The sequence below is a fragment of the Patagioenas fasciata genome, chromosome 3 (assembly GCF_037038585.1).
Source record: "Patagioenas fasciata isolate bPatFas1 chromosome 3, bPatFas1.hap1, whole genome shotgun sequence".
Taxonomy (NCBI): Eukaryota; Metazoa; Chordata; class Aves; order Columbiformes; family Columbidae; genus Patagioenas; species Patagioenas fasciata.
This window is the reverse complement of record NC_092522.1, coordinates 95,404,618-95,426,251: the sequence shown is the minus strand read 5'-3', so window position 1 is coordinate 95,426,251 and position 21,634 is coordinate 95,404,618. Positions and strand designations below refer to the sequence as shown.

The 21,634-nt window shown below is 39.4% G+C and overlaps 1 long non-coding RNA gene across 2 annotated transcripts; it reads right to left on the bottom strand.

Moving 5' to 3' along the window:
• Positions 1-246: 246 nt before the first annotated feature.
• Positions 247-20,150, bottom strand: LOC139827758 (uncharacterized). 2 transcript variants are annotated; one of them, XR_011738683.1, is made up of 4 exons: positions 20,020-20,150; positions 19,747-19,836; positions 1,507-1,541; positions 247-1,030 (listed from the first exon to the last, which is right to left on the bottom strand). It is a non-coding gene; the product is annotated as an uncharacterized lncRNA (long non-coding RNA). The 2 variants fall into 2 exon arrangements; XR_011738684.1 differs by having other exon boundaries at positions 247-756.
• Between the last annotated feature and the right edge of the window lie 1,484 nt (positions 20,151-21,634).

Here is a 21,634-nt window from a genome sequence, read left to right as displayed (position 1 = left end):
GCATCTCAAGGAAAATTATGTGCACTCCATCTTTTGTTAAGTTCACGTTTTAATGCCCAGAACTTCAATAAATGTTCAATATAAAGCAACCTTGCACTGGTAGAGTGTGAGTTACAGCCTTACTTCAACTAACTTCTGTTTTTATATCGTATTTCTTGAATTCAAAAACGAGAGGTTTTCACATAAACCATACAAGCCATTATTTATATTTTCAATATAGATTAGATTACAGTCAGAAATAAATAGTTACAGATATCTACAGCAATTTAGGGCCTTTTTACATTGATTTATTGATGGCTACTCCAAATTTCAGCAGCACTAAAAGATGCAAATTTCCACCTGAGGTTGCAGTCAATTCTTTCAAATCACCAAGTATGTTCCATAAATATTTACAGATATCGCCTCCAGAAGAATAAAAAAATACAATGTAAGCAACAAATGGGTCCAAATCCAAAGCCACACTAGAATATACCTTCCTTTTGGCATACACTGAAATAATCATTTTTTTGCTGCTATAAATTAAAACTTTGTCAGTCGGTTTCTTCAATGACTGCCTCCAACCTCCTGGAAATTCTTTAGAAATGGGTGCCTTCAGCCACTTGCAAGGAACAGTCAGTGCTCAGTCTCTTACCAATTTATTTTTACCCACAACCAATGAGGCAAGTGATTTTCCAGCTGAGTTAATGATCTCTGATTGTGCTGTTCCTACAGTTTCACTAGTTTGGCCTCACACCATGCACTGGTCTGATGCAGATGCTGTCAACATAAGGAATCCAGGTTGTAGTCGAAATTTGTTGTGGTGAAAATAAATTAGGATATTTTAAAGAGCAACAATAGGAAGAAACATACAACTTATAAAGTGCTATTGAAGAGAGGGTAATTTTTAAGTTATTTTAATAGAAAAAATGGTCTTCAAGGGTCAAGCCGTCCCATGCTAACATAAGTAGGCTGGAGTGCAACAGCACAGAACATTCTTTAGTTTAGTTTGGTGGGTTTCCTCTCCTCAACTCTGCTTTGCTTCTGTGCAGACCTGTAGATTTGCAGGGACAAGTATTTTGAGGGGAGAGGAGAGAGTGGAGAGGAGAGAAGGCAGGAGAGAGAGGGAGAAGAGAGACATTTTGGTTCAAAGCTCATGGAGAAGTAAAAGTTATTTGAAAGTCACTGATCAGCAGTAAAATCTTTTCTTAGTCTGAAAATGAGGATCTATTTCCATTAAGAACACCCTTAATTTTATCAAGAGTTCATTGTGCAGAATCTGTGGCAAATGCAACATGATTCTGTAAGAAAGACCTTGAAACCTACAGTCACATATATGTCCATAGAACTTACAAAACTGTTATAATTACAGCTCCTCGAGGAAGACAATTCATATTTATAGATTGCGACTTATTAAGCTTAGTATTTTCACACCTTGGTTCAATAACAAATTCCATGAGTCAACTTGAAACACCTTGGAAAATATGTGACATGCATCAAATGGCCATGGAAATAACGATGTTTACTTACAAAAAATGCAGTGGTTCTCAGGGACTTATCGGGCACTTGAGAAAAACAGAAGAGAAAGTTTCAATACAATGACAGTAAATTATCATCTTTATTGTTCCACCAGCATTTTTCCCCTTTACCTGGTCTTAATCCAGCCCAAGTATTAATTAATCACCGTTATATAAATCTTAAATCACATTGTAGGGTACTTAGGATTCAGTCCATTGGTTAGCAATTAACCTACCTTGCCTTTAGACATAAACCTTTACATCGCAGCCCTGCTTTTGATATATGAATCAACAAGTCTGAAAGACTGAAACTCAGTTCAGTCTAATAGTTGACTAAATATAAGACAGATTTTTCCATTTAAAGACACCTCTCACTCTTTGAAACTTACTGCTTCCTTGAAGGTAGGTTAACATGACACAAAACTGTGTCTTAATGCACCATGAAATTTAAGATTTTGCACACAAACGACAGTGACAAGATTCCTATTGATTTGCCACCTCTTGCAAGTCAGTATGTTCGGCATACTCCTGCCAGGAAAGCTCTGCAGGTTTCCACTGATCTGTTAGGGTAACGCAAGGCAACCATCTGCGTCTCCTATTTGTTTCTGTGGGTACAACCTGTCAGGTTAAGAAAGAAAGGAACACTGAGCATGTGCAGAATATCATTTATGGTAAACAGGGGCTTAATGTTCTCACTCATTACATGTCTCAACCATCCCTCTGGACTCCGATCACCTCTGGGACCACTTTTGGGCCTGCAGGGTAGAGGTATTAGTGAGACTTATGCCAAATAAGGTTAAAACTGGACCATTTCCATTCCACCTTCCATGTATCTAGTAACTGCATTTGCACCATTCCCTCCACCTAGGACAGAGCTGGCGAGATGCCCTCACCAGGCTATGGGCATGTTACTTCTTTTCCATAAACCTCTCCTTTCTGCTAGCATCAAAAGCAGTTCTTCCTTGCTTCCTTCCTTTTTGACATGAGGCTGACTTTCCCCAAGACAGGCTGAGCTGTTTTGCTGTTCATTTGCACTTACTCTGTGAACTGGGCAGTGTGCAAGCAGCACCTGGCAGATTTTAGTAAGGCAGTGGTAGGAGCAGACAGATCTGCATATGAAACTACTAGCAATGCATGTAAGGAACAATCATACCCGTTTATTGAGCAGGGGCTGGACTGAAATGGAAACTATTATTTTCCTAGGCCACCTCTTTTTTTCCCTCCCTTCGCTACAGAATAGGATTCTGGGAAGCCCTGATTAAACAAAGGAGGGGGTGAAAGTGAGCATACGTGGAAAAGAGGTGGAGGGAGAAAAGGGATTTAAGAAAAGAAATAGAGCTTCAGGTCAAGGCATTGTGGTAGATGTCACAGTAGCAAGCCCTAAACAAGGCAAAGTCAAAACATAATAACCAATATTTTTAATGATATCTCTGAAAGTAGAAATTTGGGGGACTGAACTGGATATAGATGAAACACTCATTTCTGTCTTGATTAGTCAAACCTCAGAAAGAGATCTGTGGCCCATTTAAATTACTCATCTCTGAATTGCATTTAATTCCCATTTGAGTACAAGCAATTGATTTGGTTTCATCACAATGAAATTACTAAGATTACTTAAAAAAAAAAAAAAAGCAAAAATAAGGAAGTAGTATGGGAAGTTTTCTTGACTCCTGCACAGACATTAGGGGGGAAATAGGGGCATAGCAGCCTATAAGCAGTTACTATCTTACCGAATTTCTCCTAAAGTGAAGTATTTTTAGAACAAAATTAATGCTAGTACAACTAGGGACATTTCCACAAGATTGGAATGACCTTAAAACAAGGTCACATCTAAGTGTATTTATTTGACTACATCCCTTTAAATGAAAAATGTCTAATGCTGTAAAATAGGAGCTCATTAGATCATTGCTTAGATCAGCTTTTTTGGACTCTTTATTGATATTTTCTACCTCCCACAGCCTCATTATCAGACTGGCAAGGTTTTTGCTTTTTTTTTTCTCATTCCTTGTGGATTATATAGATTTCAGATCATTTTGATCCTGTACTTAACTTTCTTCCCATGCTGGAATTAGTTGTTCATTCAACACACTTGAAAAAACTAGAAAAATGCACCTCCTCAGATTTACTTATTTAAAGTAGTTACCTTCAATATGATTAATAAATGCATACATTACTGACATGTGGAGGTGGTTTTGTTTATTTGATATACTTTGCCTGACCAGCAGTAGCATAATAGCAGGAATGTTCAAAAGCAATGGGGAACTAATATCACCCCACTTTTATAGGATAACCAAGTATTCTTATGGAAAAATAGGAAATTTTCCCTGGAGGAAAAGCATGTTGTTGGCAAGGCATTGAGCTGTGACTCAGGGTATCAAAAGTCATTTTCCTGTTCCATCACAGATTTCCTCTGTTATCTTGTACAAGACTGCTTAGGCGGTGTGCCTGAGCAAAAGATAAAAACATCTTCCTTCCTTTGACTGCTGTCATGACTATTTATCGTATGCTTTTCAAGGAAAAACATTTCACTTCTTTGCGCATGTCTGTGAAGGGAGACACTGAGCTGCCAGACAGGCAGATGTAGCCCATAGTTCTCCCTCTACTCATCACAAAGGGAACATGAGATCCAAAATTCGCTGCTCAACTGAGTCGCGCTGGGTGAGCACTAGCCAGTCTCCTGGGCTTTTTTGACCAGGCATGTTATATACCCACAGAGTACTCATTACGAAGTGTTTTGGTAGATTTTAGAGCAGAGTTTATACAGATTTCTGCCACTTGGAATACTTAACCAACAAACTGATGATTCTCATGAAGTCCTTTTTCTTAATACTGCCACAATTAAGCTTAAGAACAGATTTTTCAAAAATACCACAAGGGAAAATAACAATGATTAATTATAAGGAAGCCATGTATTTTACTATGTATTTTTCCTCTAATTACATATAGATACAGCTTTAGGTGTAGATACAGACATGCTTCTCAAACACAGGCTTATAGTTGCTGTTATTTCACAAGTTGACATAAAGGCTTGCTTGTTCTAATAATTAAGATTGAATTTTCCTACTTAAATTATATTTAAGCTAAATTATGCATGCAGACACTTCAACAATGAGTCAGAAATAATATCTTTGGTTTGTTTTCTTACGGTGCCCACTATAGGAAATGTCTTTACAGAATGTATGGAATTTCACATAGCACTGGATGTTCTAAACCTGGAACTGAAAAATAAGCTTTGGAAAAATAGTTCTAGGGATCAACCTCTGTTGATTCTAACAATGTTATAATATGATCCAGAAAGACAAAGTGAAATTCAACTCCAGACTAAGACACCTACCTTTACATGGCTGCATGAGAGTGTCTACATGCATACTAGGTATCTAAGTTCCTACTACAATAAAAGAAGATCTACGCAGTACAGTCAGGGCTGACTCAGGATTACTGTAAATCACTTGAAGTACACATCTGAATTTGGTTTACTAAACTGTATTTTAAAATTTATTAGCTGTATTGATTAGATTTCCAATAATCTGGGGTGAACCCTGCCTTTTTTTATCTCCAGTTCACTAGTCCTATACCATTTGTGTTCTGTTAGTAAAAACAAATGTATTGCAATCATTTGGAAACTACCAGTTTGTGTAGCCTTGCAATAAGCAGCACTGCAAGGTTCTGCTTCATGTATGGGCTGCAGCTGTCACAGTTGTTTGTATTTTGAGCAACTTATATTTGTAGTTACACCTCCATGGCTAATGAAGCCTTGAAATGGTAGATTACAGCTCATGGGGCAAGGTCTATATGCAGAAAACACTTACTACACTGCCCATAATATCCTGCCCAGAATGCTGCAAAATTATTATCTAAGAGAAAATAAGGATTCAGTGTCACAGCCAGACGCAACAGAAAATCACAAGTCTTGATAAAAAAGCATCAGAAGTTTCATCACAGGCTTTTCTCCCTGACTGATACTCTATCCAGCTCATGAGTTTCAGCACAGTATGGTCCCTAACTGGCTAGATGTCAAAACTTGTCTTGATCACCCCTGGAATAAGTATGTATTCTTGTAGGGTGACATGGTGATAGAAAGCTGAGTGTCAACAGAACAGTAAAATCACTGGAATACTTTCTACATTGTTACCCAATCCTGCGGCCCAATGTGGAGATGGGATGTTCAGCACATAGCTTGACATGAAGTCAAGTGGGTAAAATGTAAGTGAAACTGCTGGTGACATTCATAAACTACCATGAATAAAGTAGCACCAATCATGTAAACTGGTGTTCACACTGCCCATACAGTTTGAAGCTTTCACATGGAACATCTTCAGCCAGTCTCCAAGCAAGATCACAGAATCACAGAACATTTTCAGTTGGAAGGGACCTCTGGAGATCACCCAGTCCAACTCAGCTGCTAAAGCAGGTTTACATAGAGTAGGTCACACAGGAATGTCTCCAGAGAAGGAGACTCCACAACCTCTCTGGACAGCATGTTTCAGTGCTCTGTCATCCTCAAAGTAAAAAGGTTTCTCCTCATGTTTAGACGGAACCTCCTGTGTTTCAGTCTGTGCCCATTGTCCTTCATCCTGTTGTTGGGCACCACTGAAAAGAGTCTGGTCCCATCTTCTTGACACCCACCCTTGAGATATCCATAAGCATAAGTAAGATCCCTTCTCAGCCTTCTCTTCTCCAGGCTGAACAGATTCTCTCAGGCGCTCTCTGAGTCTTTCTTCATAAGAAAGATGCTCCAGATCACTAATCATCTTCATAGCCCACCACTGGACTTTCTCCAGTAATTCCTGGATGACATAAAGTTGATATTTTAAAAAGTGTTGTAGGACCTTGAAAGAGTCTACTTATTCTGGGATGAGTTTTGCCACTTTTTAATGGGAAAGATTGTGAAGGTCCATTAATCAGGTGAACTTGGGGGAAGGTATCGATCAGCAAGTTTGGGGACTGAAGGCTCTAGGGGACAATAAGCCTAATAATTATCTCTTCCAACTTAGTGTTTTCTTTGGCATGCTCACAGAATTACTGTGGTCTCCTACTGAACATTCAAAGCTGGAGGACTCCCCATCTGTTGCTGTTAGCTGTGGTCCCAATTGTTCATGTTTTCAGGAGTGTGCCCAAGAAGTGAGTCACTAATTTATCTCCAGCATACTGTTTTCAAAAGCATTTAGGAAGTTCAGCCTCACAAAATCATTTCTGAGGCAAAACCTTGATACTGGTGAAGACTTTAAAAGGAAAGTTTGGAATTTTTTTTCATTGTTATTTATCTTTGTAGGAACTCATAGAGCTATGTGTGAGCCAGGTTCACAAAAATTATGCTTTCATCCTTTATAATGAATTAATTTCATCTTGGCAAGCAACTGATCTGGAACTTGTCTTCTCATTTTAGTTATTTGCCCTCAGCAAACGGTCTTTAAGGACTAGCATTGACTATCATGAATCGTAATTTATATTGATTATATGTTTATGATATTACCAACAGATGCAAAGTAGGAGACATTGTGCAAACAAACACAAGATGCAGCACCAAAGGGTTGCAAGCTAAATAGATCACTGATGTACTGTTTGTTCTTCAAGTACATTACTCAATCTCTTACAGCAATTTTTTGGTTCGTTTATTATAGTTCTCACTAAACTCTAGCTTCTTTAAACCTCACACTTACTAATGGGTCACTGACCTGAAGTGTGTATTGTGCCTCACAAGTGTGCCTGTGAGATCCAACATCCTTACAAATACAGAGGCATATAATCCAAGAAAACATGTAAATGTATGGCTTTAATATTCTAATTCACTCATATAGCCAGCTTTCAATACCTCAAAAATACGTGATATGATAAAACAAGCAACATCTTTCAGAAATATTTCTTCATTTGAGATAAGAATCCATTACTTTCAAATTCAGTCCAGGCTGGACTTGATATATGTAACATTACACTTGCTTTCATCTGTGAAGACTGGTGCAAAAATCACTGTACCAAGGAAGGCCAAGGCTGTAAGTCTGTACGGTACCATTCAAATGCAACATGGACCTCCAGCCAAGATCTGAAGGCAGAATATGCCATCTGATGCTTTATCCAAGTCAACAAGCCATCTCAGCTTGGATGTGCTTTGTGCAAAAAAGAGATACAGGGCTTCTAGATCCCACCTGACTCATGTAGAGCCAACCTGGATTTGCTTTTACTGCACTTCAGCAGGTCAGCATGTACACATATCCTTGGAGAGTAGGGTGATATATCTTATCTTAAGAATATTTCTGTCTCATTATCATAGCATATTCAGACTTCAACCTTTAATTAAGCAAATACTTTCGTCTGCTTTTCTATAACAGAAGAACTAAGGTACTGAGTGGTTCTGTAACTTGTCATGAGTCCAGTAGGTTTGAAGATAGTGCATAACATCAGGTACTGGCTGATCACATGATACTTGTCCTCCTCATATACCTCTACAAGAAAAAAATAAAATTTATCTGACAATATCAAACATTCCAGGTAGTTGGGCAAAGGCTGTCAAGTGTGTCTTTCGCCTATGAAACTTTTCCAATCATTACAGTCAAAGGAATAATTTCATCCATGTAATATGGTCCTCAGATCATCAACTGCTTACAAATTTGCTTAATATTTTACATGAAAGTAACAGCATTGAAGCCAATATATGAGAAATATGCCATTATGCACATCTGCAGGATTTGTCACAAACTCTACAAGCAATAAATCTTAGTCTTCTCCAAAGTATTCCGTTCGCGATCACAATTAGTGTTAATAGCTTCATATCACAGCCCTGTTTTTCAGTCCTTTGCCAAAGCGATCATGATATGTGTCCTTGTCTGACTTGGTACTTGTCTAAAATGATGTGATCGTGTCTCTCATTTACCTTAGGATACATCCAGCCTGTATGATCCATGAGCACTTATGTGAGAAGAAAAAAAGGTAAAAATATTCAGAACTGTGACAGTAAAGCCCAGATGATTGGGTGGATATGGAAACAAGGGTCATGAATTCTAAACCAGTTATTTTCATAGCATGAAGGGAAGAGCATATGGAATGTGCAAGATTTGGATAAAATTAATGCCTATCCCTCCCCTCAATGGTAGGACTTGTAACTCAAAGACTGATTCCACAAGTTGCATGTAAAAGAATAATTTGATTTAATTTGTTGCCATTACCACATTTCTTTCACATCATTATGCTATCAGCTGAAGTTGCATAAAATCAACTGATGGAGCTACACAAATAAAGCATTAGCCTGAAAAACAGACCATAATTTTGGTGCTGTCTACTATTACCCAAAGAAAAAAATGTTTGATCTATATTACCTTAGTTGCTTTTATTACCTTAGTTGTCTAGTAAAGAATATCCCCCTTTGCGGATTCTTTTTTATTTCTAAGCAGAGCATGTTTCTGTGCATGACTCAGAACACCAGTAGGAATTTTGCTAGAACCTTGCACTAAAATGCTGTTACCTTGACTCTTTAGTCAAATAGCAATACAGTCAAAATCTTCAGGGCGAAATGCCTTCCTGAACACAGTGGGAACCGTGGGAGGAGGGAACATGGAAGTCTGCCACCCAGCAGCAAGGGAGAAAGGCTCCCAACAAACAAGTCTTTCCACTCCACACCACAGAGGGGTTGTCACCCTCTGTACTGGATAATCAGCTATTTTCAATTGCTCATAATTCATCAAGATCATCAGCTGGTGTGAATACAGCTCTGTTAGATTCAGAGACACAGCAGTTTATCCAGCTAAGGATGTGGCTTAAATTCAGCCAAAGGAAAACAGGGATTTTAAAACAAGTTCTCTGATGATGTAACTGGGTGGCACACAACTGGAAGAAACAAGACCCTCACTCTAAACTCAAACTGTGCTTCTGGGCAGCAGAGTGAGAATATTACCTTGTTTCCACAACAAATACAGGCCTGGATGCAGAAGCTCTCATTACAGTGCTTGTTTTTCCTAGCACTGTAATTCTAACTTGTATCTTACAAGTTTCTTATTTTGGAGGTCACAAATAATTGCCAGCTTTATGTGCTGTAAGGGAGAGATACTTTAGTTCTAATTAGCGTAAATAATTACAGGTACATAAAAAGGCAAAAAACAAAAAATATCTCATGAGAAAACATTCTTTGTGCCATGTGTTCCTGTACACCAAATTGATTTTGAGTTCATACAATCCTTTTCATTTCCCCAGTTACCAACCTCAGCTTAATTTGGAGCAAACATACACAGCAGGTGAAGATGAGAAAAGGGTGTTTGCTTCTGACAAACATTGTGAATCTCCCCCCCTTTTTTTTTATACTGAACCATAATCTGCACAGATGATCAGGTAATTAAAGCATAATGGAATGCAGGATAAATTATAATGACTGGTATGGCTTAGGAAAAAGATGCTTCGGGGCAACATATTAATGCCTGAGAACAGGAGACAGTTATTATGCCTTAACAGGCCACTGACAGATGGCTACAAATTATAAACCATTAAGGAATTTAAAACTGAATTGGGCATAGTAATCTTCATAAAAGAACTACCAAGAAAATCCTTTATCCTAATTGAAACAAAGGCAGACTTGTGCCTCAAAGTGCAAGATGTAATCATCTACTCATGGCGAAAAATATATTCATCTATCTTCTCCCAAGGCACTGAATCTCTTCCTAAATATGATCTCCTGTATACTCAAGAATGGACCAGTTGCTTTAGGTTAAACCCTGTCATGGTGACCATTAAATTTCAAATCAGTCTTAAACAGCCATCCTTTTCCTGAACTGTATGATTAACCAGAGCAAAGAGCCTGTGAAAAACTAACACTGCATGAGACAAAACAAGGGCAGCCAATGTGCATATATTGGCACTACTGTTGCTGTTTCAAGCCCCTGAGCAGAATGAGAAGTGACCACATCAAACTCTGAATCCATTGTCTGAGAGGAGGCTTTTAGAATAACCACAGAAGATTTTGGCTTAGCAAAACTAATGGTGGAATAAAGGCTTGAGAAGCAGACAATGGACTTAATGTATCTGTCCATTCTTGCTAATTTAAAAGCTATGGGTAAATTAAGAGCTCCACAATATCGTTTCAGATATACTTACTTGAGTTTAATAAATTATTTATTGTTTTATTAGTAATCCTTAGAGTAAAATTCACTTCAATGTAATATTCCTGAGAATCTTTATTATATGATCTCTTCCAGCAAAAATTAGTTGACAATCCTATTTCATTTCTTTCTTTGGCACCTTGTTTAGATTTCTATCTTGAGCAGGACTTTAAGATACACTTTGGCAGAAAGCTTTCCTACATAACACCCAATTTAAAAATTAATACCCTGCTACCTCCACTAATAAATGCTGGAATAGTTTACATTAGTGTTTTAAGACCAGAGTCCATGGCTCATTAAAACACAGCTTCACTAGACTTAAATCAGAGGTGAATGCAAATGTGTGTGAGGGAGACTGAGCTGCTACTACTTTTATTTCTTTCCTACTCCCACAGAATCTGATTCATATACATTGCAACCTTTACACATGACCTTTGTAATTTGGCCCACTACACATAAGAACAAAGTTATCTCTGCTGTTAAATATTTTATATGAGCCCATGCTAAAGGAGAATACAAGAAACTCAAGGACAATTCTTTTAAATTCATGTCATTCTGCTTTGACTATCTAACACCATTCTGCTCTGAACAAGGAAATTCTAAAACCCTAGTGTAAGCACAGTGATTCAATTTTAAAAATGCTATAAAACAAGATTGTAATATACATCACCTAAGAGATGTAGATTATATACTAGAGACAGTTATGATGATGTAAATTCTCCTACTTAAACTTCAATAGATCATCTCTGAGTTTGGCTTATGAGTGCAGAAAAATCACTGTTATAATGTATAGATCTATCATACTACTTTCACCACTGCAGATTATCATGGTGCTTTTTACCCATATATCTAACTCACTACGTGACTCCAGTCTACATACACTAAAGCTGAAATACCTATTCTTGCAAGTATGTTGTTGGCATCAACAAGGGGTTCAGTTGGACTATCTAGAGATTTACTCTGAAAACAAAGTCAGTTCAAACCGTGACCATTTAGGACTCTGTGCAGATTTACTTACAAAACATATGAACCTCCTTCAGAATAGGAGGACACTCCCTCAAGAGACAGGAACCTCTTTCTCTGATGTCTTCCAAATAGAATGAGATTAGACAGGGCTCATGCAACATCTGTTACACCAGATGGATTTGTCACTGACCAGACAGAGTAAAGGTATTGCAAACACTGAAGGAATCAAGAAGCACATTTACTGCTCAGAGGCTAGATTTTTCTTCCTAGTTTAGCTTGATGTGTCCTAGCAGAAAGAATTCATGAGGTCCAGGAGCACTAGTGATGGAAAAACACCTTAAAATCACCTTATTTTGCATAGTTTTTCATCTTAGTTTGTCTACTGAATGCGTTAATTTTCTAAACATCTCTTCATTTTACGAGTTAATGCATTGATTCTGATTAATATAATTGAAGGATTATATGATTAATTATGGAAATATTCTTCACCAAGCTGATGTCAATACATTAACGTGTTGCTATGTCAATATTCACCTTGCAGTTTTCCATATGCAAACAATGTTAAGAAAATCAAACACAAATATATTGTTTTTATTTGTCTTTAACTAAGGCTGCCACTTCATTCTAGAAGACAAGGTGACTTCAGTGTCAGCGTACCTACCTAGTGTGCAACTAGTTTACATCAGGTGTGTTTCTTAGGCCTATTTTTTTCCTGGCTGCATTTCTGTAAGGGTAAGATCTGAGGTTTTTGTTTAAGCAACCTATCTCAATTGGACAGATTGTGATATAGATTAGAAACACCCTTCGCCAGGTGAACATTTAATGGTTTTGATAGTCAGCACAAACAAAACCATTTTATTACTTCAAAAGCAAAACAATATTTCTTACCTTCCAAACCTTACGTAACTAAACTGCAAATAAGATCTATTCCATCTGACATTGGTGGAGAGTTCTCTCTCCAGTGGAACCTGTCCACTTCGAAAGTTCCAACAGCTTTCATCCTCATCTTTTTTGATTAAAAAGATGCCCACGGTTTATGCTGCCATTCAGAGGGATCTTGATGGGCTGAAGAAATGGGGTGGCAGGAACCACCCCATGGCACCAGTGTATGCTGGGGAACCACCAGCTGGTAAGCAGCTTTGCAGAAAAGGACTTAGGGGACATGGCAGACACCATGTTGAACACTAGCTAGCAATGTACCCTTGTGGTAAAGAAGGGTAACAATATTCTGAGCTGCATTTGGATCAGTGCTACTAGCAGGTCATTGGAGGTGATCCTGCACCTCGACTCAGCACTGGTGAGGCCAAACCTGAAACACTGTGTCCAGTTCTGGGCTGCCCCATACAAGAGAGACACCTACATACTGGAGAGACTCCAGCAAAGGGTCATGAAGACTGTGAAGGGACTGGAGCATCTCTCCTATGAAGAAAAGCTGACAGAGCTAGCACTGTTCAGCCTGGTAAAATGAAGCCTTGAGGAGAATCTCCTCAATGCATATAAGTATCTGAAGGGAGGGTGTACAGAAGACAGAACCAGGCTCTTTTCAGTGGTACCGAGTGACAGGACAAGAGGCAATGGGCACAAACTGAAACACGGGATGGGAATAGGGGCTGGGGTCAGCCCATGACAGCTCCCCTTGGCTGCTCCTTCCTCCTCGATCTGCTCTCTGTTCCACATGGGATCTCCACAGACCACAGTTCCTTCAGGCCATATCCACCTGCTCTGTCATGGTGTCCTCCATGCACTGCAGTGTAGATATCTGCTCTGCCATGGACTCCTCTTTCTCTGACCTTGTGTTCCCTCTACTTTTCTCACTCATTTTGTTCCCTCCTCCTCTCCCTGTGGCATTTTCTGCCCTTTCTTACACATACTGTCCCCAAGGCACCACCACTTCAGCTTTGGGGCTCAGCTGTGCCCTGTGGAGGGTGGCTGGAGCTGCTGGAACTGGCTGTGTCTGGCACAGGGCAGCCCTGACCTCTCCTCACGGAGACCCCCTGCAGCCCCCGCTGCCAAAGCCTGGGCACCTGCACCCAACACAGCCTGGCATAGTCTGTCTCACTTTGGAAAGCCATGTTGCATTTTACCCCTTTTGACCTCCAACTCCTTCAATTACTTGTTTTCATCAGAATTACTGCTATAGTGCACCACACTGTTGAATCCAGACATCAGGGCTCATTTGTGTTCCCTTCCTTCAACAATAAAAGTTCAAAAGCACAAGCAAAATAGTTATGGAATAGCTGTAAGTAACAAGGGAACAAAATAGCAGTTATGAGGGGACCATCTTGGGAAGCTAGGTCACTAGTCATGATTCCATCTCGAAAAGCAAGGACAGACTGTCAGGATATAACTACAAAGGGTCAACATTGGTTATCATTAGATATATTCCTCTAGGTGTATAAGTAAATCTTAATAATCCCACACAGATAAAGCAACCATTAGAACTGGATGTTGATTAACTGTGCCGTACAGGAGGAGAAAGGACAGCTCTCTGTTGCAGGAAGAGATTAGTTATTTGGAAACTAAAAATTATTATTATTGAATGTCTTGGTTTCACCTTACAACAGTCTTGCAAAAGTCAATAAAACTATTTGCAGAGGAAAAGCAGCAATTTTTTTTTATTAAATCGCATTCACTGGTTCATCTCTCTCTCTTTTTTTTTAATCTATCACTAAAGGTTTGGATTTCTTTTCCCAAAATACAGAATTACAGGGCTCTGAATCTTCTATCAGTTACCAAAATCATTAATCCACTTTAACAAGACTAACAGAGAAGAGATAGTGGTAAATATTTTCCTTTTAATCCCTTTGTATTTGGTCACATGAAACTGTTCTGATTGAAGAATGTGCCAGAACACAGTTTATGAGCACAATATCATGTAAATCAAGAAAAATTTATGGTGGTTGTTTTACATACCATATATATATATGTATATATATGACTTATTTCCATTGATTCAGGTTGGTGATTTCTGATGGTCATTACATATTTTAAATAAGCATATTAAAAGTAAAAATCTCTTTAGGTCTCCAAAGGTCTCTTTATTCATTTCTACCAATGAATATTTCACAAATTTATTATGCATTCAGGCACAGAAATCCAAGTTAGGCCCTCTCCCACATTAGGAGCTTTGAAAGCGAGGTGGCATACCCAGTCATGCCACACTTAGAAGCACAAGGAGCCTCGCATTGCTTCATGTCAGTGACAGAGCATCAAGGGCAGAGAAGCAAGTTCTTTTGCTCCCTACCATTCATCCCCAGACAGTCTAGTGGTGAGACATTCTCCAAGGAGATAAGACTGAGAAGACATTAAATTGGAACCTTTTTAGTTGAGAAAGGTAAATGAAACTGAGCTTCCTACATCCTGGATGAATGCTTTATATGCAAAATTTAACTATAAAAAAGAGGAAACCTAGCTAGGTGTTTCTATGCCATGAAACAAACAAACAAACAATAAAATGATCCTATTTTCATTATCTGGAAGAAACTAATTAAGAACCTATCTTCAGGACACAATTTCCAAGTCAGTGGAGTTTTCAGGACAGTGTAATTTAAGATTCATATTGTTACACTCAAAAGCTTCTTGAGGGTAGAGGACAACACACACATGGAGCTAAGATTTTTTTCCTAGGTCAAAAGGAACAAACAAGGACATAACTTTAAATGATATCATGGTATAAAGGGCTGTGTCTACCCTATTGGAGAAAACAGAAGGGTGAGCTCAGATGATAGTGCATGCTGGCAGGAGTGCTCTTTGGGCCATCTGAAGGTGTCCCTGGTGTTGGTGCATGGGGTTGGACCCTCAGGAGCAGCACTGGCTAATACTTCTCATTAGGCCTAGTGCTCTTCACAGCCTTTCAGCCTCTCGTCTTCGTGCACTGTGACTACAGAGCTCAAAGATAACCAGGGCCTTTCCCTTGTGTGTGACCTGTTGCAAGAACAAGTAAGACTTTTAGGCTCTACAGTTACCTATTTTAGTGGCCTGTTCATCAGCCTACCTCCCCATAATGCATCCAACTATCAAATAAAAACTTTCTGAACAGTGTTTGATCCCACTGAATTTTTGCCTACAGGAAGGACATAATCACTACCTGTCAGCAAGTTCTATTTTGGGGGTGACAGGCACTAAACAGTTTATGTCAGCAACAGGACCTTTAGGTTTTGGGATGTGGACATCCCTTGTCACATACTATGAACTATCTATGCAGAGATGGTATTTAAATCAGACAATGAAGTAAATGTTGATGTTGCCAATCTAGAGACTGACCAGAAGTTCAAGCTTAGATCAGCAAAACCTGAATTAATCAGAAATCTGTAGCTCAGGACCAAATCTATTAGCAAAAAGGTAACTAGAGAATAACACAAAATAGAGAGAAGGGAACAACAGGAACCTGAGCTGGGTGTCATTGTCTGAACACCTACTCCTTTCCTGGTCCAGCTTCAGCTTTGAGGATGGCCCTGTGTGGAGGGGGTGAGACACACAACCTACGTCCCCTGTCACTGCCTAACAAACCAGAGCTTTTTGTGTACCTGGGGCTGGGGGCCACTGCCAAGCTGCAGCTGGTGGCCCAGAAGAAGGAAAACACTGAGGAGAAGAAATCCTCACCATGAGCATCAGAATCCTCCCGCTGAGGACCGCCGGATGCTGATGATTTGTCATAACACCTTCTGCCTCTTCTGCTCCAGGAAGCAGGAAGCTGTCAGGCTGTGTTGTCCAAGCTATGCTGGAAGGATGAGCATCACACCCAAGAAAAGGGGTCCATATTTGTAGGCTTTTTGTGTAACTTTTTTTTTTTTTTTGTGAATGTGGACAAGGACTGTTGGCATTCTTGCAAAGGGACTAACAATAACTGTTTGTTGTATTTTTATTAGACTGTTGAAGTATTCACTAGCCTAACAGTAAATTCTTAGCTCCATATATATGTTTATATATAGTGTGTACTGTTTAGTCCATAAAAAGATTTCGAGTGCATCATCTGCTGCTTCTTGCCTGGGAAAGGTTTCTGTCAGCTCTTTGGTCATAAGGGAACTCATTTCAGCTTCCTGACTGCTTCTGTGAAGCATACCTCCATAAGGGCAGTGATCTGCTACAGGGACCAGACACAAAAACCTGAGCCTAAATAAATAACCTGTAACTGCTTGGGAAGGGTCCAAAAGAAGCAGCAATTGAGCTGAGATCATGTCTCTGCTCAACATAAATTCACCCCAACTGTCAGTGTAGTACTTCTGCATGATACTTTTCATCCCTGGGGCTTCCAAGGCACTTTACCTATGAAAATTGTGTGTTAATTATTCATTAAATTCTGCATTCATCTTTCTGATCTCTGAATCACATTAGTTATTCTACAGAATACAGCAACAGGCAACAGAGAGCATGGGTAGAGAAGTAAATTGTTAATTACATGAAAAATGAATCAAAAGGCAGAACGTAGTTACACAAATTAGCGTATTCCTCAGCTCAAAAGCAGCACCTTCAGCAACATAACATCTGTGAAATTGTCCCATGTTATCAATTTGTTAATAAAAAAGTGTGTCCTATTGAATCACTGACACTTTTTATAGTACATTGTGCTTGATGGCCATAAAGCTCTTAAGGGGCATGACCTACCAGTAAAACCCTTGCAATGAAAATAATCTTTCCCTTAGAGTAATTTATAATGAAACTATTCTATTTTGATATTTTTAAGTCCTTTTAATACCTGAAACTGGGAACTAACTGAAACTTTCTCAGAAGCCACAAATTTCCATCAGAGAGACAAATTTTCAAGAACAGTAATGAGTCCTTGGCATTTAGTACAACAGCATTTTAGTATGATTGGACATGCCCTGGGAGAAGAAAAATATCATTTCCCCTTCCTCAGTTTGAAGAAAAATTACGAAGGAGAAAGCTGCAAAAGAAGCCAGAGTGCCAGCTTTGTCAGGGAAAATTTACATCTCTACAGTCTTAATGCAAAAGGCTTTCTACATTCTTCCATTTGCAGATTTTCATGTCTGAGCTGGCAATTTGCCTGAAGGACCAATCCTCTGACAGAATTATCATCAGGGAGGTCAGCTGTAAATTTCAATCAGTCAGTACAGGGCACAAGGAAAACACTGTCAGGAATATTTCCCTGAAGCTTGGCATCAGACATAAACACTGAATGTATGGCTCTGAGCATGAATCTTCAAATAATAATTCACTCTGGAAATTGATAATTTTAAATTTTCACAATGGCCCGCTACTTAGGTACAAATTCTCCACTGATAGATGCTTTTCTCTGCTACGGAGAAAAATTTTGCCACACTTACTGGGGCAAATGAATTTCTTAGAAAAGAGAAAGCAAACATTGTTTTATTACAGGCATTAGACAGGAATTACTGTGATAATCACTTGCTACAAAGTCAATTAAGAGGAACTATGATTATAGACATAAGAATTATATTGTACATCCTTATAATTTATATCTGAAATAAGAATGAATTACAATACTTGGACCAAATTTTTTGTGTGCCAGCTCATAGATTTTAATCATGAGCCTTTATCTGAAAAAATTTAGATTTGACACAGTCTGCACACACCAGAACATTACTACCAATTTAAATCAGATTTAAAAAGGAAAGCCAGAAAAAAAAAAATGGTGTGGAAAGGAAAGAATTCTTTGTACTCCTAACTCTTCTGACTACAAGGAAAAGCTTGAAAATGGGCCACAAAGCCAGAAGGGTCAAAACAGTATTTGTCAGAAGGCAGACACCTGAATAATTTCTATTACCAAACTTATGATTTCCTGAGTCCTGACACAGCTTTTAAGGGCTTGAAGGAGCAGTTTGGGAATTTCTGTCCCCACAAGGCTTGGCAATATTCAGCCCTAAAATATTCTTTCAGGCCCAACCTTTCGTATCAGCTTTCAAATTACTGCCACAGTCAAACTGAAACATGTAGGCAAACTTAGAAACTATAGCATTGCCTTTAAAATCCTGCCGTGTTGAAAACATCCTCCCAGAGATCCCTCTTTGCTTCGGAGGTGGGAAGCAGTTTTCACAATTCAAAAGTGAGATGGTGGGGTTGGAAGTTTAATGGAAGAGTGAAGGCCACCGCAAGGGTAGAGGTAGCTCCTGCCACCTCACTCAGCAACCCAGCCCATCACCTCTGTGCATCTCAAGACACAGTTCAAGACAATGCAAGTTCCACTGAACTCACTCCAGTTTATCAGCGTCTCTCTTGTACTAGAGTGCTCAAAACTGCCCACAATATTTCAGATACAACAGGTGCTGAGTGAAGGAAGACAATTCAACACTCTACCTACTGGCTGTGCTCCTACTGCTACAGCCCTGGATGCTGTCAGCCCTCACTGCTGCCAGGGCCATCACTGGGCTCACACTCTGGTCACTGTCCACCAGCACCCCCAGGGCTTTTCCTGCACAGGCAGCCCCAGTTTGTGTCACAACAAGGGACACTTCCCTCTCAGGTGCAGAACTTGGCATTTGTCCTTGCTGAATTTCATGAAGTCATTACTGTGCTATGCCTCCAGCCTGTGAACATCCCTCTGGATGACAGCCATGCCCTTGAGCATATTGACTGGTTCTATGAGTAAGCACTCAGTCATTTCCTCCAGGGTGATAGATAAAGGAATTAAACAGGCAAGTCCCATCCTGCCTTCTGCAGGTTTCCAGACACCTGCAGTGCAAACCACTGTGTGTACTGGCTGTGCTGGGACTTCGGTTCAATCACGTCATCTGTGTGTCCCTTGGGGAAGACACAACCTCAAACAGGGGAACAGGAATTAACAATTCTGGGTCAAGCTGGGAGAGAATTTTTTACAAAACTTTTTAAAGTGTTCCCCCACAACAGTTACACAAGCCCTCAATTATGACGTGAGGAATAAGGCTCGACTCAGAGCACAGTCCCCACCATGGGCAGCAGGATATCACTCTGAGCTCTGTAGCTTCAAGGGTTCAGCCATCAGCTTTTAGCCGCTTTCACACATTCTCACTTAAAGACTGGAAGGGTGAGCATCTCGAACAGAAAGCTAAAGACAGCATCCGTAAATCCTCACAGACAGGCTCCCAGTGCAAGGGAGCTAAAAAACTGGTTCACGTAAGGTCTAAATGTGAATGATTGGAAGAAGTTCTCATATGGGTTCTCATACTGCTGTACAGCTAACTTCAGCACCGCTCTGCTGACACAAACCAAAGGCTTATGTTAACAGGATAAGCCAAACTGTTTTCACTTACCACTTAGGACAAAAATAACTTCTCTGGTTCACTCTGTCCTCTGGGTACAAAAGTACTTGCTTGGCGGTTTGAGGATTCAGGAAACACAAACTAAAAGAGAAAGGTGGTTACTATTGTACTAAAAGGTCTTTTACATCCTTCTCTGCTGCTCTATAAAAAATAATCGGCTATTGTTTAATACATACAAGAGATAGGACAGAAGCTCACAACCAAAGTTTCTCTACTCCAGCAAAAAAGGGGCTAGCCAGACAGGTTGGAAAAAAAAGGAGATACCTTATTTAAGGATTGTCATTCTCCTTCAGGCCTGGGGATATGGAGGGGGTATTTGACTTTGCAGTGTTGGGTCAGGATCTTCAATTAGCCAAAGTACTGAAGTAAAATAATTCCCATTCTTCCACTGTGCACCTGCTGTAAGACAAAAAAGACCTTCTTATGATTCACGTTAGTTGTGTCCTATCACTCTTAATAGCAAAAATTCATCTATAAAGGCAAAAAATGTTTTCTTAAGACTGTTAACGAACACATTTCTTAGCAACAACATATTTACATGGAGAACACAAAACGCAAGAGTCCCCACATGGTATATCTCAGTTCATCTTGCCCTGCACTCCAGCGTGGGAGCGTGTGGCCCGTGCTTTTCTTGGGAAAGGCACACGCTGCCTTTTTTTTTAGGTTTCCAATTTGAAGCAGGCTGCAGAAGTAAAATGTCTTTTTTTCCCCTAGGTACTTCTTTTTTTCTTTTCTTTAAACAAAATGTATAGGAGTTCTTGCCATCACAAGAAAACAGATAGAAAGGGGAAGAGCTGGCACCTCTCACACCAGGAGGAGCTGGAGAGGGAGTCAGAGAGGTCCCAGATAATTACAATCGTATGCTGGGTCCCAGCCTCAGGACATTTTTGAAGTGGATCAGAAGCCCATTTTTTACAGCAGGTTGCTATAGATTGCTAGTGAGAATATTGCTATTTGCAGTATTTGAATTAGAAACTAGAAATAAATAAAATAGCTTCACCCTTTCCATGACAGAGTTCATGAAAAATCACTGGAAAAGCTATCAGAAAGCAGGCAAATTTTTGAAGAATGCTTTGTCTGTGCTTTCAAGGTAGAAGCAAGATTGGTAACAAAATAATGTTTGTATTTTTTTTCTTTCTCCCGAAGGGCTCAATTTTAAAAGTTGTGCTAATAAAGCCCATTTCAACCATCTGAATAGTCTCCTAATAAATCAATTAAGGGACCAATTTATCACAGTGTCATTTTGCCACTTGACCTATAGTAAAGAGGATACAAAAGAATGTTAGTGAATGACAGGAAAAATCTATAATGCTGGCTCTATTTTGTTTCCTTTGCATCACTATGAATAAGATTTCCTGTATTGTCAATAAGATAAATTTTAAACTATTTTCTCTCTTCTCCCTACCTTGAGTGTTAAATGGTTGTGATGAGGTCAAATCCCTGAAGTGCAAGATGAGGTTCTGCTGTTAAACTCCTGGCACAGAAAACAGGCAGCCAGGGATGCATAGGTTGTGATTTACTGGTAACAGGCCACTTGAAAAAAAGGCTAGCATGAACCAAATATAATTTGCAGAATGGATTCAAGCCTACTGCTTTCATTCCTCCTTCAACAGTACGGAAACAAACTGGACAGAAAAAGAAGATCTAGCAGACTGTATCTACATTGAGAAGTAGCGCTGCACAATGGTAGAGATTTGTCGAGTGAAACATTTGGTGCTGAGAACATGATACGTGCCCACAGTATTTGTATTTTGAAGGTTTTGGTTCAGACTACCTCTGGTCTGGTCCAACAGGCTGAACATTCTCTAGTAGCTGGAACACATTAGATTTGCTCCTGGAAGACCTTAGATTTCATTTCATTTCACACAGTCTGAGACTT